A 17,323-nucleotide genomic window follows, 5' to 3' on the forward strand; every position below is an offset into this window, starting at 1 on the left:
CCAAAATATTTATGGCAGCTCTTCTTGTGGTAGCAAAGAACTGGAAACTGAGAGGATGCCCATCAATTGGGGAATGGCTAAAAAAGTTGTAGTATCTGAATGTAATGGAATACTTTTGTGATATAAGAAATGATGAGCAGGCAGATTTCAGAAAAACCTGGAAAGACTTATGTGTTTTCTGGAGGGGGAGAGAAAGAAGGAAGGAAAAAATAATTATAACTCAAAATCTTACAAAAATGAATGCTGAAAACTATCTTTACATATAATTGGAAAAATATAAAACTATTAAATACAAATAAAATTGAATTGTTGAATAAATCATTTGAACAAATATAATACTCTCTTTTGGGGGTAATTAGGTGGCACCCTAAATAGAGTGCTGGGCCAAGACTCATCTTCCTGAGTTCAAATCTGGCCTCAAACATTTACTAGCTGAGTGATCCTGGGCAAATCACTTAACACTGTTTGCCTCAGTTTCCTTATTGGTTAAATGAGCTGGAGAAGGAAATGGCAAATCACTACAATATCTTTGCCAAGAAAACTCCAAATGAGACCACAATGAGTTGGGCATGATTATAATGACTGCACTACAACTATCCGCCTCAATTAAATTGTAGGCTTCTTAAAGGCTACATGAGTTTTTTGCGTTTCATGGACACACAGTTCAACATGGACCAGATGGCGAAGAAATAGATTTGAATGAATGATTAGAGGATGATGAGCAAAGGAGCTGAGGAGAGTGGTTTCTAAGCACCATCTCTGAAACTAACTTGTGATACAGCATTGTACCAGGAAACTTTATGGCAAAGAGATGCAGATGCCCACAAGCCATCCTTCTGACAATGATGAGTGAGCACTCCCACACAGTCTAGTCACAGCAATGTTTTTGCCTTTGGATATAATTTAATTTGGGGCAAAAGAATGAAATGTATAGCATGGAAATAAAATATTCAGTTTTCTTTTCTTTTTGATATTTTTGGCAATTCAGCAATAACAAGACAAAAAGTAGAGTGCAGAGGAAAGGATGCTTCATCAAGGACTTTATGAAATAATCTCAGAGGCCATCTAACCTAATCCCTGCATTTTACAGTTGAGGAAACTGAGGCCTAAGGAGGTGAAGTGTCTTGCCTAAAGTCATATAGGTAGAAAATGTCAGCAGCACAATTTTAACTCAAGTTCTAACTCTTTCCACTGAAACCTGTCAACTTGTATTGCAACATATGGTACATTATATAAGTTGGTGGGGGCAGGCACAAAAGTGATTAAAATATAATCCCTTACCTTCAGGCAGTTTATAATCTAAAGAAGGGAAATAAGTTATGTACCTAGGTACATACGATGTAAGGTAGATTATATGGACCTGGTATACACAGGAGGTCCTGTGTGCAGGTTCTTAGATCTACTTTTCTAAAAGGAAAGCAACAAAGGGGGGGTCAGCAATCACTTTAATCAAACACATGTACCAACAGAGAAAATACAAGCAGAGAAATAAAGAACAACAGACAGGACTTCCAACTGTCTGACCATAAGCAGTACACACATCACAGATCAACAGACTGATCTAACTGTTGACCATTACATACATACCTACATAGTTTCCAGAGAGAAGAGCACCACAACCTAGGTTTTCAAAGTCCAAGGAGCTCCTTCATGACTACCCAAGCATTCATTAAGTATTTCCTATATGCCAGTCATTGTTTTGGGCACTGAGACTACAAAAATAGTTATACTATCTGTATTTTTAAGTATCTTAGTTTCTAATGGAATTGGGAGGGAATAGATACAAGGAATGCTTTTTGGAAGAGGTGCCATGTGAACCGAGCCTGAAAGGACAGAACACAATCCATGGGAAACTGGAGAACATCAGTTACCTCTGCATACCTCATAAGCTGTGCTGTGACCCGGCACAGTGGGTCACTACTGCCCTATCATTGCTGGGTTCTAGAGTAGGAAGTAACCTTAGAGGTGATCTAGTCCAATTCCCACATTTGACCAAATAGGACACGGAGCCCTCAGAGAGGGGAACAAAGTTGCCCTAAGTCACCCAGTTTGGAAGTGGGAAATTGCTGCCTGTGTCCAACCAGAAAGCTGAGATTCCATGAGTTAATAGGTGAAGTACTAGAGCAGCATGTTCTGCAAAAATCTAGTACAAGAATTAATAGCTTCCATTCTGTGTGTCTAAGTAAGAGCCCATGTCATATACAAATGACTGAAAGCTGTGTTTCTGGGACAGAGGTAGCAGAATGCAGAGAATCAGAACCTCTGCCCCAAAATACAAAAGAATACTCATTAAATTATAGAGGAAAACATGAACTTCTTCAAGTTTTGCTTTGTTAATTATGTCTGTGTATATTTGAATGAAGCATTTATTAAATATTTCTTATGTGCAAAGCACTGTTAACATATATTTTGATAATGAAGCAAAGTATAGCTCATAAGGAAAACAATTAGAGCTAGGGAAGGTAGCTTTTACCTCCTCTTCTCATTCTGTGTCTTATTTGACTCCCTTTGGACAAAAAAAAAAATATATGAAGCAAATCACGATTGTAGTATGGTGTGAGGCAAAGAGGAGTCAAAGTGGAAAGTGTTGGGTTTAGAGTTAGACATCTTGATTTCAAGTCCTTTCTAACCTGTGTGGTCTTCTGGGTAGCTAGAGGACTGGACCTGAAGATGGGTCAATCTGTCTGTTATGACTCATTCTCCTTGACATAAACAGTAATTTGATGCTCTAGTTTTAGTCATGTGATTATTGGGGGAGTACTTAATGTGAGAGGGGATACTTCAGGTCTGGAATAAAAGTATCCTGAACTAGATGAGGAAGACAGCCTCATTCATATTGGCTGTGTCATCATTTCAAACCTGTCCAGATTATATGAAAAAAAAATAATTTGAGTGAAATGAAGACTAGAGATTACATTTAATGATAGATCTGAACTCCCCCCTTGATAACCTATGCACATGCATTACATCTTAATGAATCCAGTAACTAAGGAAAAAAATATGGAGGGAAGAGGAAAGGGATTATTCTGTATGACTCTTCTAAGTTCCTCTACTGGTACTTCAGAATTTAGCACAATGTCACTGACTGACTGACATAAATGACTTTGAACTTGACTTGATTTTCCACTCTGAGTTAAATTAGTGAACTTCACCTAACTCCTGGCAAGGTATGCAAAAAGTTACATAGTAACTTTTTTGTGACCCTAAGAAGCTGTAGCATGCATTAGTTTTGGCAGAAAGGCTAAACCAGGTCAAGGGTAACTGAGAAGCCTCAAACAGTTGGTGAGTTGGAGCAAGGGGTTGTCAACCCCAAACATATGAATACTTCTGATGGGGGAATGAGAAGAATTTGTTCCAGTGGCCATAAAGGCAGCTGAAACAGGGTTTGTAGAGTGCTTAGAACTTGGTTAGACATGGACAAAACCAAGGTTATCCACTACATCTCAAGGCACTACTAGTTGTCCTGACTTTTGTATTGCCACTAGACTTTAATGACTGGAAGAAAGAGTGAGGTAAATAACTGTGCAACTCTGCCTCACTTAAATTCAATTAATACATGAATTAAAAGACATCCACCCATACCATTTTACCTTTTTCAGCCTATATAAAAGTCTTGTGGCAGCTGGCTAGTGGAGAAATAGCAAGTTTGGATATACTAGGAACTGTAGCCACAACACTACACACAGGTGGCCCAGGATCTTCTTCTCACTGAATTAAAGCAGAGGTCATTTAGCAGCTTCCTGGGTATCTGAGCAGCCATCTATAACGACCACATTGCTCAGTTGCTGGCCTGAGGGAGAGGACAGAAAAGGTGCCCTAAGTACTGTCTACTTCACCTAACCAAACCCTGGTCCTTCTTAGGGTGGCAGGTGGAGATCATTCCCATGAAATAAAAAAAAAATGTACAAAAACTTTTGGGAAGATGATTCCACTCATTATTGGTATGTGGAACATGTGCATGATTTTTCTCCTTTTAGAATGGCTAAAAGGTACAGTTATGTATAAAAACCATTCTTAGTAATCCAACTTGGTCCTCATTACCCAGATCACTCTGGCAATTTTTCAACATAGAGAATAGAGACCGGGGCTGTGACTTCATTGATAAAATGAGATGGCAGATGAGGAAACTCCTGCTAACAAAGCACCTGCTCTGTAATTTGCAGTCTTAATTACCTAGAGCAGTGTTATCCAATTCAAATAGGAATGGGGGCCAGTAAACCATGAATAAGGATCTCTACTTGGTATGTACTGATTAGAAAACCACATATGAACATTACCTATTATATTTTTGATTCAATTTCATTTGAATCTAGTTCATTTGCATTCAGGAGGTTTGTAGGGATTTTGTGTTTGACACCTTTGGCCTCATACATTGAGAGATGAGGTCACTTGCCTTGATCGTACAATTAGTATCTATTAGGTGGTTCTGAATCTAGGGCTTATTGGCTTCTCCCTCCTTGCTGATTAAATTCCTACTCATGGGCTCTGAAACTAGATTTCTATTTATTTTGTTACTCTGCATCTCTGTCTCCAAATCTAGATGGTCAAATTTGGAAGTATCTATCTAGTCCCACCCATTGATATTTTCAGGTGAAGGAAAGGATATCCAGAGAGATTCAATAAATTTCCAAAGGTCAAAATTGCTATTTTTTGAGGTTAAACTAGGATCCTACATTACCTGACTCTCTGTGCAGTGTGCTTTTGCCACCTCTCCACAGGTCCCATACACCTTTCCTACCAGTCCTCGGACACAAACTCTAGGGAGCATGTAGAAATGCTGAAACACAGTTCTGTTGATTTATTTCTGCTTCACATCTCCTTCAGCCTACATGGGCCCATGTTCTGTGTATACAAGTGAATGGAAATACCAAAATTACTTTGTGAAAAGAATGCGAAAAAATAATGGTGTTGCTTTGAAGCTTTAGCCACAGCCACCATTACTAGGCAATTAAAAAAGATGAAGCCTTCATGTGCACTTCTGCCAATTGAAGTCTAACTAATGTGTAAGTCACATTAGGGACAGGAAATATCAGGTAAGCAAAAAGGCATTCTCTGGAATTGGTCCAACATGCTCAGACCAAAAGGTGGTCATGCAGATAATCTAGAAGGCTGTAAATAAGGTGGAAAGGAAACACAAAATGAAAATGAGTGAGAGTGACAGGGATGGGAATTAACTTGAGTTATTTTAGTGTACTCAGTTCAATCATAGATAGGGTGAAAGGTCAATGTCAGAAAGTTTGGTGCTAGAATGGGAGGCCAACACAGCAGTTCACAGAGATCGTATGCCTAGTTACTTCTGTCCAGGCTAGCTAGTTGCATATGAACGTTAGGGGAAGGGGAAGGGCATTCTAGGTTCCCTTAATATAATTAACTCAGCAAGAGAACTTTTATTTGACACTGGGATGGGAGCTGCCAATCTGATTGACATCCTCCACCCTCCCCTCTTTGTAGATCAGCCTCCCACTCTACCTGTAAGCTTTCTGGACAAATTCTTTCATGTTCCCTGAAGGAGGGAAAGAGGAATACTTCTGAGTCAGTGCTATGCTAATAACCAGTAGAGTTAAAATTCCTGATGGAAACGTTTTCTATTGCCTTTCTGTCCCTGTGCTTTACTATTAAGTTCTATGTCAGGGAGATACAGGGATATATTTTTTGACCTCAAATTATTTAGGGTAAAAGGAATGACATCTTCAGTTATTTACAAGGCAGTTCTGATACAATAGGGAAGTGATCAATTTATATTAATTGATTGGCTTCCTGCCTAATTGCAACGTTAAACCTTGCACGAGTCACAATCTTAACATTTTCAATGAAAATTAATCCAACATCAAAATAAGTATGTGCCCCAAGGACTAGATAAATTCTTAGGTATTATATTAAGAAGATCTAATGCTTTCATCTATGTTTTGCTTTGTTTTGTCATTGATTTCAAACAATAATAATCTAGTCTGTGGTTTGATCAAATGACCATAGCTTTGGGTACTTTTATCTGTTTGTTTGTTTGACTAAGGACCTTTGTTAAAAAACTCATGTTAGAAGCATTTCCAGAATGGAAGAAAAACAAAACAAAAACAAACTCAGCATTTCTTTTTTTTATATACTATCAACAATACAATCATAAGAAAACTAACTTCCAATGATTCAATAACTGAATATATTATTTATTTTGGTCATCTCCCCCCTAAATTTGTTCTTTCCCAGTAAGTAAAGATCTGCCAGCAGCCAGAAAGAAACTATTTAAATATCAAAGAACTCTAGTCAGGATCACACAGGAACTGGAAGATTCTACATGAAAAGATCAGAGGGATTGAAATAAGATATTACATAAGGCAAAAGACATTGAAGTACAAGCAAGAATCAGTTGCCAAGAACACTGAGCATAATCTTTCAGGCAAGGAGATAGACATTCAATGAAATTAGGCATTTCCAGACCTTCCTTTTGAAAAGGCCAGAGCTCGTTAGAAAATTTCATTTTCAAATACAAGACTCAAGAGAGGCATAAAAAGATAAACAGGAAGAGAAAAGAAAAAGAAAACTTATTATTTAATATGGGCAAACTATATACATGCCTATATGGGTGTTACCTCCAAGTGAGTACCTGAAAAGCCAAGTCTAAAAAGGCTAAGGTCTCCCATTGCATCCTGGGCCATCTTCAGTCATTCTGATGAATATCTGGTCACTGGGGTCCAGTTGTCTCAGGAGGAGAAAGTGAGGCTGGTGACCTGCACAGCCCTCCCTCACTCAAAACAAAGTCAAGTGCAAGTCATGTTATAATTTCTCCAATGTCATGGTCTTCTTCAAAATGAAGGATGGCTGAGAGAAAGAGGAAAGAGGGAAAATTATAGTCATTAGATTATTTTATTTATGTGTTGGTCAGTTCTTGCCTTACTTCTGCTCAAAAAATTTAGTAATTTCCTGTTGCCTATGAATTAAAATTAGAATATCTTTTTCTGTCATTCTAGATCTTCCACACGTAGGTACCACTCTACCTTTCTATCCATATTGATTATTGCTCCTCTTCACATACTTAATACATTAATTCAATAAGTTCAATCATAGACTGCCAGGCCTAGAGGCCTGAGGGCTACCCGAGTCTTACCTTACCTCGCAGGTCTTCGGCTGGCCAAACCAGATAAACGTATGAGAGAAGAGACTTTCCGGAGTCGAACAAGGGTTAGGCTTTATTCAGGGTCTTGGTTACATGTGCAGGGGGAACTCTTCCTTAGGAGGGAGAGAGAAATCTCCCAAGGAGGAAAAGATCTTACAGTAAGAGATTGGAAGCAGAAGTGGAAGTGGGGAGAGAGGGGGAAGGGAGAGCAAAGAGAGGAAAAGGGAAGAGGCGCCTTCTGTCCTGTAAGGGCCCCTCCGGCGCTAAGAGCGCCTTCAGGCTTTCCTGACCCTAATTAAGCTCTCCAGCCGCGTAGTTTGCACCTGAATACCGTGCCTGTTAGATAACAATAGGTGTGCCCAGATCCAGGTCAGTCTCGAGGGCGGGGATGCTCCTCCCATCACGTTTCTCACGGGAAGAGGCAGAAATACACGAGATAGCTCGGTCTCACTCCTCGATTCCCTGCTGTTTTCTGGGGGACCTCATGAGAACTCTAAGATTTAGAAGTTCCCACCTTTACCCGCCCGAGACTGTCCACATGGAATTGAGCTTCCACCCCCAACAATAGACAGGGTAAGAGTCAATGTCAGAAACTGTGGTTCTAGAAGGGAGGCTAACACAGCAGTTCACAAAGATCAGATGTTTAGCTACTTCGTAAGGGCTGACTGATTAGATACAGATGTTAAGGGAAGAGGAAGGATATGCTAGGTTTCCTTCATATAATTAACTCAGCAAGAAAACTCTGATTTTATCAATTAGTACTGGATTTCCTCTCTGCCTCTCCCTCCACATCTATATCATTATGTTTCACTGTTTCTTGGGACTTCAATTTCTTCCTCCATCTTTGTCTGTTAAATTACTACCCATTTTTAAAATCCCAACAATTGACACTTTTTTCCATGAAGATTTCCCTGATCCTTCTTCTTAGTAATGATTTGTTAACAAACAAACAAATTAGCAATCATTTCCCTTAGATGGCAGAGTGAGAGCAACTACTCACCCACACTCTAAGACAAACTCCTTCAGATACCTCTAAAAAGAGAACCTGAATAAATTTTAGAGAATCCAATAAAGAGACAGAGTGTGGCAGATTTCCAACCCAGGACAGACTAGAAGGTCAATGGGAAGGAACTGTTACACAGGGCTAGAGGAGTGCACAGTGCACAGACTCTACCAACTCAAACCCTTCTCTGGCAAAGCCAAGCAGGAAGCCCTGAGAGGTGTGAAGAAATAGCAGCAGTGTAGAATTCCAAACATGTCAGCCCAGGACAGTAGTTCTGTAGAACTGAGCAAGAGAGAACTGCAGAACCCCAGGTAACTTCAGCAGCCTCTTCTGAGACTCTCGATCCACAGATATCTGTCACCTACTTGAACTTCCAGGAGCCAAGATGGTGGAGTGATTGGTAAATGCTCTACCTCTCCCATTGGTAACCTTGAAAAACTCAGAGGATATATCCCCAGGAAATAATCCTTTAACAGTGGAATCAATTGAAGGAATAGAGTCTCTTAGTCTGTGAGGCTAGGAAAATTGCAAAGGGGAAGTAAAGGGGAACAGTGGAGGACCAGAGCTGTCCAAGACAGCGAGCGTCACATCAGCAAATAAGGAGCAGATTTTGAGTCCCAGGATTGGGGGGGAGGGAAGCTTGTAATCATCAACACCAGAACTCCAGGACTGACTCAGAACCTCAGGGGAATCAGGAAAACTACAATGCACACATGGTTCACCAACCACTGAGCCTGCCTGTGCTCAGGAGAGGAAGTATCCTGCAGCCAGACCACCCCTCCCCCACACAACACATCTAGGTCCAGGATAATTCCAGGGAAACTTATAAAGACTTCATCTGGTCCCTGCTTTGGCACAACAGCCAGTTCAGCATCAGGTAAGCTACAGCATTCTAGCTTCTACCGAAAAGAACCAGAGGCCACAATATATAAGCACAAAAGTTCTAAGCACAAGAACCATGGGACAGAGCCACCTGTGCCCTGGAAGCAGACCTTTAAAAGCCAGGTAAAGGGCAATCATCATGAACAAGAAGCAACCCAGAAAAGATAAGACCCTAGAATCTTTCTATGGGGACAATGACAAAAACAGATGACCCAGGAAGAGACAATTGGGGTTAAGTGACTTGCCCAAGGCCACACAGCTAGTGCATATCAAGTGTCTGAGGTGAGATTAGAATTCAGGTCCTCCTGACTCCTGCATGGGTGCTCTACTCACTGCACTATCTAGTTGCCCCTTTCTAAGTCAAGTAGAACAGATGTAAAGGTCATAGACATCTCTTGAAATACTTATCAAGTCCCAATTGCCTAATCCTGGGTCATCTCCAGTCATCGTGATGAATATCTGGTCACTGGATTCAGGCTCTGGAGGAGAAGTGAGTCTGGTGACCTTGCACATCCCTCCCTCACTCAAAATGAAAGTCAAGTACAAGTCATGTCATTATTTCTCTGATAGCATGGTCTTCTTCAGGAGTGAAGGACAAACACACACACACACACATCCTGTCTCTACTCAAGAGTCTGTTTTATTCTGGGGTAGCTAGGTGGTAAAGTGAATAGTGCACCAGTGCAGGAGTCAGAAGAACCTGAGTTCAAATCTCACCTCAGACACTTGACACTCACTAGCTGTGTGACATTGGGCAAATCATTTAATCCCAATTGCCTCATCCTGGGTCATCTCCAGTCATCCTGATGAATATCTGGTCACTGGATTCAGGCTCTCGAGGAGAAGTGAGGCTGGTGACCTCCACAGCCCTCCCTCACCCAAAACAAAGTCAAGTGCAAATCATGTCACTATTTCTCTGACAGCATGGTCTTCCTCAGCAACAAAGGATGAACACATGTGCAGACTAAACCATAAATGCACCAAGTGGCATACTATCCAAATTCTTAAAGAAAAGTTAAATGAGTTATAGGAGGAAACTGACAGTAAAACTCTACTAGTCAGTATTTCTACCTTCCCTTCTCAGAACAAGATAAATATAACCATAAAATAAATTTTAAAAAGTTAAAGAAATGAATAAAAATTTAGGAAAATTAGATATGAGAGACCTCTGGAGAAAACTGAATGGTAATAGAAAAGAGTATATTTTTTTTCCTCAGCTATCCATGGTACTTTCACACAAACTGGTCATTAAAAGGGGGCATTAAAACCTCACAACTAAATACAGAAAAGCAGAAAGATTAAATACACCCTTTTCAGATCATCATGAAATAAAACTTCCTCTCAGTAAAGGACCATGGAAATATAGATTAAAAATTAATTATAAATGAAATAATTCCACACTAAAGAATGAGTAGGTCAAAGAACAAAGCACAAAAACAATCAGTAATTTAATTAAAGAGAATGACGACAATGAGACAACATATAAAACTTTATTTTACAAAACAACATACAAAACTATGCAACTAAAGCAGTGCTTAGAAAAAAAATTGTATTTCTAAATGCTTACATCAAGAAAATAGAGACAGTAAATCAATGTCAGTAAATCAAACTAAAAAAAATCTAAAAATGGAAAAAATTAAAAATATCCAATTAAAAACCAAATTGGAAATCCTGAAAATCAAAGAAGAGATTAATAAAACAGAAAATTAGAACATCATTGAACTAATAATTAAAAATAGGAGCTGGTTTTATGAAAAAGCCAATAAAACAGATAAACCATTGATTAATTTGATTTTTAAAAAAAGAAAAAAAAATTCCCATGTTAATGATGAAAAGAGTAAATTCAGCACCAATATAGAGGAAATTAAAGTAATAATTAGAAGCCTTTTTGCCCAATGATATGCCAATAAACCTAACAATCTAAGCAGAATAGATAAATATCTACAAAAAAATAAATTGCCCAGGTTAAAGAAGAAATAGAATACTTAAGTAGCCTTATCTTAGAAAAAAAATGAATAAGCCACAAATAAACTCTCTAAGGAAAAATCCTCAGGACTAGATCAATTCACAAGCAAATTCTCCCAAACATTTAAAGACAAATTAATTCTAATACTATATAAGTGACTTGGAAAAATAGGCAAAGAAGGAGTCTTACCAAATTCTTTTTGATACTTGGAAGAGCAAAAACAGAAGATCAAAAAAAGAAGAGAAAAAGTAAACTATTGACCAATTTCCCTAATGAATATTTATGCAAAATTTAAATGAACTACTATGAAGGAGACCATAGCAATATTTCACAAAGATTATATGGGATGACCAGAGGGGATTTAAACCAGAAATGACTGTTGATTTGATATTAGGAAAACTATCAGCATAATTGACCATATGGATGACAAAAACAACAAAAACCATATGATTCTTTCAATAGATTCAAAATTTTTTCAACAAAATACAACGCTCATTCTTATTAAAAGCACTAGAAATCCTAGGAATAATTGGAACTTTCCTGGAAAAGATAAACAATATTGATCTAAAACCACAAACAAGTATTATCTGTAATGGGGATAAGAAAGAAACCTTCTCAATAAGACCAAGGGTGAGGCAAGGATTCTCTCTAGTAACCACTGTTGTTCAATATTATACTAGAAATGCTAGGTACAGCAAGAAGAGAAGCAAAACAAACTGAAGGAAGTATAACAAGCAAACAGGAAACAAAATGAAAATTCTTTGCAGATGATATAATGACATCCTTGGAGAATTCTAGAGAATCAACCCAAAACTCATTGAAATAGTCAACAACTTTAGTAAAATAAACAAGATAATTAATAATACATAAATAATAAATAAAAGTGCAAGAAAAATCCATATAAATCATTAACATTTTTAAATATTACCAACAAAGTCCAGTAGGAAGAAACTGAAAGAGAAATTACATTTGAAATAACTACAAACAATATAAAATACTTGGGAATCTACCTGCCAAGAAAACACCAGGAACCATATGAACACAATTACAAGACCCTTTACACATGGTCAGATCTAAACAATTAGACGAATATTAATTACTCATGGGTAGGCCAAACCAATAAAATAAAAATGACAATTCTATCTAAATATATTTACTAAATTAATATAAATTAATTTTCTTATTCATTGCCATACCAATTAAGTTATAAATGAATTATCATATAAAACTAGAAAGAGTTGTAGCAAAATTAATCTAGAAGAAAAACAAATAAAACTATCAAAGTAATTAATGAAAATAAAAATAGAAGGAAAGGGACCTAGCACCACCAGATCTCAAACTGTATTACAAAGAAGTAATCATCAAAACATATTTATATTGACTAAGAAAAGGAGTGGTGAATCAGTGGAATAGATTAAGTTCACAATACACAGTAGTAAATGACCATATGGCTATTCGATATCTGAGAAAGTGAAAGATTCAAGTTTTTGGAGCAAAAGCCCCTATTTAACAAAACTGGCAGAAAAATTAGAAAGCAATTTTGGAGAAACTGGATATAGACTGTGATCTCAGCTGGTATGCCAAGATAAGGTCAAAATGGGTACATGATTTAGACATGAAAGGTGATATCGCAAGCAAATTAGAGGAGTAATTAAAAGAAGCATACACAGACAGAGCACATGGCATGAGTTGATTATATAGGAATGACCAAGAAACAAAAAATATATGAAACAGTGAGAAAGAGGGCTGCATTAGGAGAAGGGAGGAGAATGGGAAAAAATTTTCTTACCTAAAAGGCATGCAAGAAAGACCTTTTACAGGGAAGTGGAACTATTGGGTGCTCAGGCAATGTTTGAATCTCTCTCATTAGAAGTGGATCAAGAGGGATTAACATACACATTCAGTCAGATACAGAAATCTATTTTACTCAACAGAAAAGTAGGAGTGAAAGGGGATAAGAGAAGTGGGTGTTGAAAGCAGGAAGGATGGATGAAGAGAGGCAGGGGTTAGAAACCTGACTTTTGAGTAGGGACAGGGGGAAAAGAGAGAATGAAAAGAAAAAATAGGAAAAAGTAGGATGGAGAGAAATGTACAGTTTAGTCATGTGATGAGCTCACAATAAAAATGAAAACAGAATCCAAGAATAAGTTATTTACAAGAAATACATTTGGAACAAAAGGACACATAACTAAAATAATTGCCTGGGGCAGAATCTGTTAAGCTTCAGCTATTGTTTTAAAAAAATCAGGAATAGCAATCTTTATCTCAGACAAAGCAAAAGCAAAAATAGATCTATTTAAAAGAAGTAATGTGGGAAATTACATTTTGTTAAAAGGTATTGTCAGTAATGAAGTAATATTAGTACTAAACATGTACGCACTAATGGAAAAGTATTCAAATTCTTTTTAAATTTATTTTTCTTATTTAATTATTTTCAATAATGTTTAATTTTTTAACAATCATTTTTTCTTTAATTGACTTCCAAATTCTAACACTCAGGTTTACCCCTCCACCATCCCTAGAGAAGACAAGCAATATGACATCTATTATATATGTGAAGTTAACAAAAAAATACTTTTGTGTTAGTTATGTTCCAAAAGAAAATATGTGCCATCTTCCCATATAGTAAACACTTTAATCTTAAGATTTCTTTTTCATGTTTTTCTTGTTATGCTTCTCTTGAGTCTTATATCTGAAAGTCAAATTTTTCTATTCAACTCTGTTGTTTTCATGCTTAAAATTCCATTGTCATTTAATATCCATTTTTCCTCTGAAAGATTATACTCAATTTTGCTCTGTAAGTATTGTAAGATTGTAAGCCTAGCTCCTTTGCCTTCTGGAATATCATAGTCCAAGCCTTCTCTTTTTTATAATGTGGTTGCCTTTAAATCAAATATGATCTTGAGTTCTGCAATTTGGCTATAAAATTCCTGGGAGTTTTTAATTTTCAGATCTCTTTTAGGTAATTAGCAGATTTTTTTTATTTCTATTTTTGTCCTCTTGATCTAAGATGGTGGGTCAGGTTTCCGAGATAATTTCTTAAAATATGGTGTTTAGGGCCTTTTTTCTTTCAATTAGTCCAATAAATCTTAAATTGTTTCTCCTTAATCTGTTTTCCAGGTCATTTGTTCTTCCAATGGGATATTTCACATTATCTTCATTTTTTTTCAATTCATTTTATTTTGTTTTATTGTTTTTTGATGTCTCATGAAGTCATTATCTTCTATTTTCCTGATTCTAATTCTTAAGGACTTATCTTTTTCAGTGAGATTTGTTTATCTTTTTCAACTAGGACAATTCTGTTTTTAAAGAGTTATTTTCTTCAGTGATTTTTGGTACCTCCTTTTCCATTTGACCAGTTCTCCTTAAGGAGCTATTTAGTGATTTTTTTGACTTCTTTTATTATTAGGCCAATTCTGTTTTTTAAAGTGTTCTTTTCCTCATTTTCATTCCTTTTGTTAACCAAGCTGTTGATTTTCATTCCATAATTTTCTTGCATCACTCATTTCTTTTCCCAGTTTTTACTCTGCCATTTTCATCTCTTTCTATAATGCTTCCTGGAATTCTTGCTGGACTTGGGTCCAACTAATATTTTGTTTTTCCTTTGAGGCTTTGTTTGTACCTGTTTTCACATTGAGTTTATATCTGCATCTTCCCTGACACTTCAGAAGCTTTTTACAGTCAATTATTTTTATTAGTTTCCCAGGTTTTCAAACTATTTCTTGACTTTGAACTTTATGCACAAGTTAGGCTCTGCTCTGCTGAGAGTGGGGGTGGGGGATATATGACAAGTTTCAGATTTGTTCATGCTATTTTCAGAGCTAGTTCTGGGAGTCTTCAAGTTTTCACTTTCTAAGGTGGTGTTTTCCTGGAAAAGGTGTGGTAACTGTTTTTGTCGTGTGCACTCTAGTCTTTACTCACAAAAGGCTACAGGTCCCTTGTAGCCACAAGTGCTAAGACTCTCTTTGTGTTGGAAATGCAACCAGGGTCCCTGTTCCCTTATGTTTGACACCAAGTGCGCCTTTTTGCCCTGGAACTGTGACCCAGAATGGGTTTGGGTAATAGAATTGCCAATCAGTTGCCAAACAACTGATTCCAGCAAAAAGTTCCCTGTAATCTCTTTCTGATTAATTATTCATCCCCCATACTCTTATGGGGCTAAGAGCTTCCAAAACTGCTCCTTTTGACATCACTTCCATGAACTTCAGACAGGTCTCTACTCTGGTGTCACAGCTTTACTTGCCAACCTCTTAAGTTTTCTTAGGTCAGAAATATATCTCAATATGACCTTTTTTTTTTTGACTCTGTCACTCCAAAATTTAATTTGAAACATTATTTTAAAGTTGTTTGGATGGAAATGTTGAGAGAGTTCAGCTAAGTTGCCTTTAACCTACCACCTTGGTTCTACTCTTGAAATTCATGTTATTAATTTTTTGTAAATATTTATTCCAATTATATCTTGAATTCTGCTGTCATAAGATCTAGGAAAATGATGCCTAATATTTGATTTAGTTTCAACTTAATTGGTGGTGCAGTCAACCTTTTCATTTTTGATACTGGGAATTTGGCCTTTTTTAAAATATCAAATCCACCCATGGTTTTCTATTTATTTTTCATGAAACCAGCTTTTTGTTTATGTTCAATTTTATTAATCTCTCCTTTGATTTTCAGGATTTCTATTTTGGTGTTTAATTGGAGATTTTTAATTTTTTTAAGTTTTCTTTTCAGTTGCATTCCCAATTCATTGATCTGCTCTTTCTCTTTCTTGTTGATACATACCTTTGAATATAATTTTCTCCTAAGTATTCTTTTGACTGCATCCCATAAATTTTGGTATGTTATCTCTTCGTTGTCATTATCTTTAATGAAATTATTGGTTGTTTCTGTAAATTGTTCCTTTACCTACTCCTTCCTTAGAATTAAATTATTTAGTTTCTGGTTAATTTTTAATATATGATTCCATACATAATTTTTATATTTTATATATGATTCCATAGAAAGCCTTTTATTTCAGACCATAATGCTATGGTCTGAAAAGGTTGCATTTAATCTTTCTGCTTTTCTGCATTTGATTATGAGGGTTCTATGCCCTAATGGTCAATTTTTGTGAAGCTATCAATGTACAGCTGAATAAAAGGGTATAATCCCTTCTGTCTCCATTCAGTTTTATTCACCAGACTATCATATCTAACTTTTCTAGATTCCATTCATCTCCTTAACTTCTTTTTACCTTACTTTATTGTTAGGTTTATCTAGTTTTTGGAGGGCAAAGTTGAGGTCTCCCACTTGTATAGTTCTACTATTTCCTCCTGTAATTCATTTAACTTGTTCTTTAAATATTGAAATATTCTTCCATTTGATGCATATATGCTTAATATTTATATTACTTTATTGTCTATGGTGTCTTTCTGCAAGATACACTTACTGGTGATCTCTTTTAATTAGGTCTTATTTTTAATTTTGCTTTGCTGAAATTGTGATTGCTACTCTTGACTTTTTACTTCAACTGAAGTATAATATATTTGGCCCTGATGCCTTATTTTAATTCTATGTAAGAGCATTCAAATTCTTTAAAAAAATTGTTTGTATGCATTTTTAGCCATTTATCAATTTGCTGTTCTATAAATTTGCATGAGTGGCTTATATGTCTTAGAAGTAAGATCTTTACCAGAGAGACTTTCTGTAAAAACTTTGTATAATCCCAAGAAATTAGCATCATTCTCTGAACATGGTACATTCTTAATAGATATCCCCCTCCTCAAAAAATCAGTATTTTAGAGCTAAAAAAAACTGCAGAAATCATCTAGTCTAAACTAGCTCTACCACTAAGTACATTTGTGACCTTCAAAAAGTCACTTAATCTTTCTAGGCAATTTACCTACTTCTATTTAACATAGTTTATACTTCTATCTGCAACATAAAGGGATTGAAGTCATTAGATCTAAATTCGTTTTCTAGCTTCTTGAATATATTATAACTATGAAGAATTTGATACTTTTTTCCAAATATTAATTCAGCTCATTAAGGCACTTTTGAAAGAGCACTAGACGAAAAGTTTAAAGATAGGATCTGTAGGCCTAAGTTTCGATATGTCAATGTGCAAAGTCTCATCATTCTCTAGACCTCAGTTAGTCAATAGAGATAGGATGGTGAGTTGGGAGTGAAAGAAAATTAAATTCTTGCCTATTGGAAAAATAAACTTTTATAAAGAGGAAGGTATCTAACATCACTGGCCTCTAAATGTTTTTTATCTTTTAAACTTATCAGTATATAAAAAAAAAAAGCTTTACCTTCCAATTTGCACATATTTGTAAATTATATACAAATCCTACTATTCTAATAGTTATGTATAGAATACATATAT

General features: G+C 36.3%; 1 long non-coding RNA gene across 1 annotated transcript in view; it reads right to left on the minus strand.

Annotated features, from left to right (window-relative positions):
* LOC140511384 (uncharacterized) overlaps nucleotides 1–17,323 on the minus strand; it is a 304,185-nt gene that overhangs the window by 272,222 nt on the left and 14,640 nt on the right. The window contains exon 2 of the long non-coding RNA XR_011969529.1: nucleotides 6,599–6,813. This is a non-coding gene — a long non-coding RNA (uncharacterized lncRNA). The remainder of the gene's footprint in view (nucleotides 1–6,598; nucleotides 6,814–17,323) is intronic.

The sequence above is a fragment of the Notamacropus eugenii genome, chromosome 6 (assembly GCF_028372415.1).
Source record: "Notamacropus eugenii isolate mMacEug1 chromosome 6, mMacEug1.pri_v2, whole genome shotgun sequence".
Taxonomy (NCBI): Eukaryota; Metazoa; Chordata; class Mammalia; order Diprotodontia; family Macropodidae; genus Notamacropus; species Notamacropus eugenii.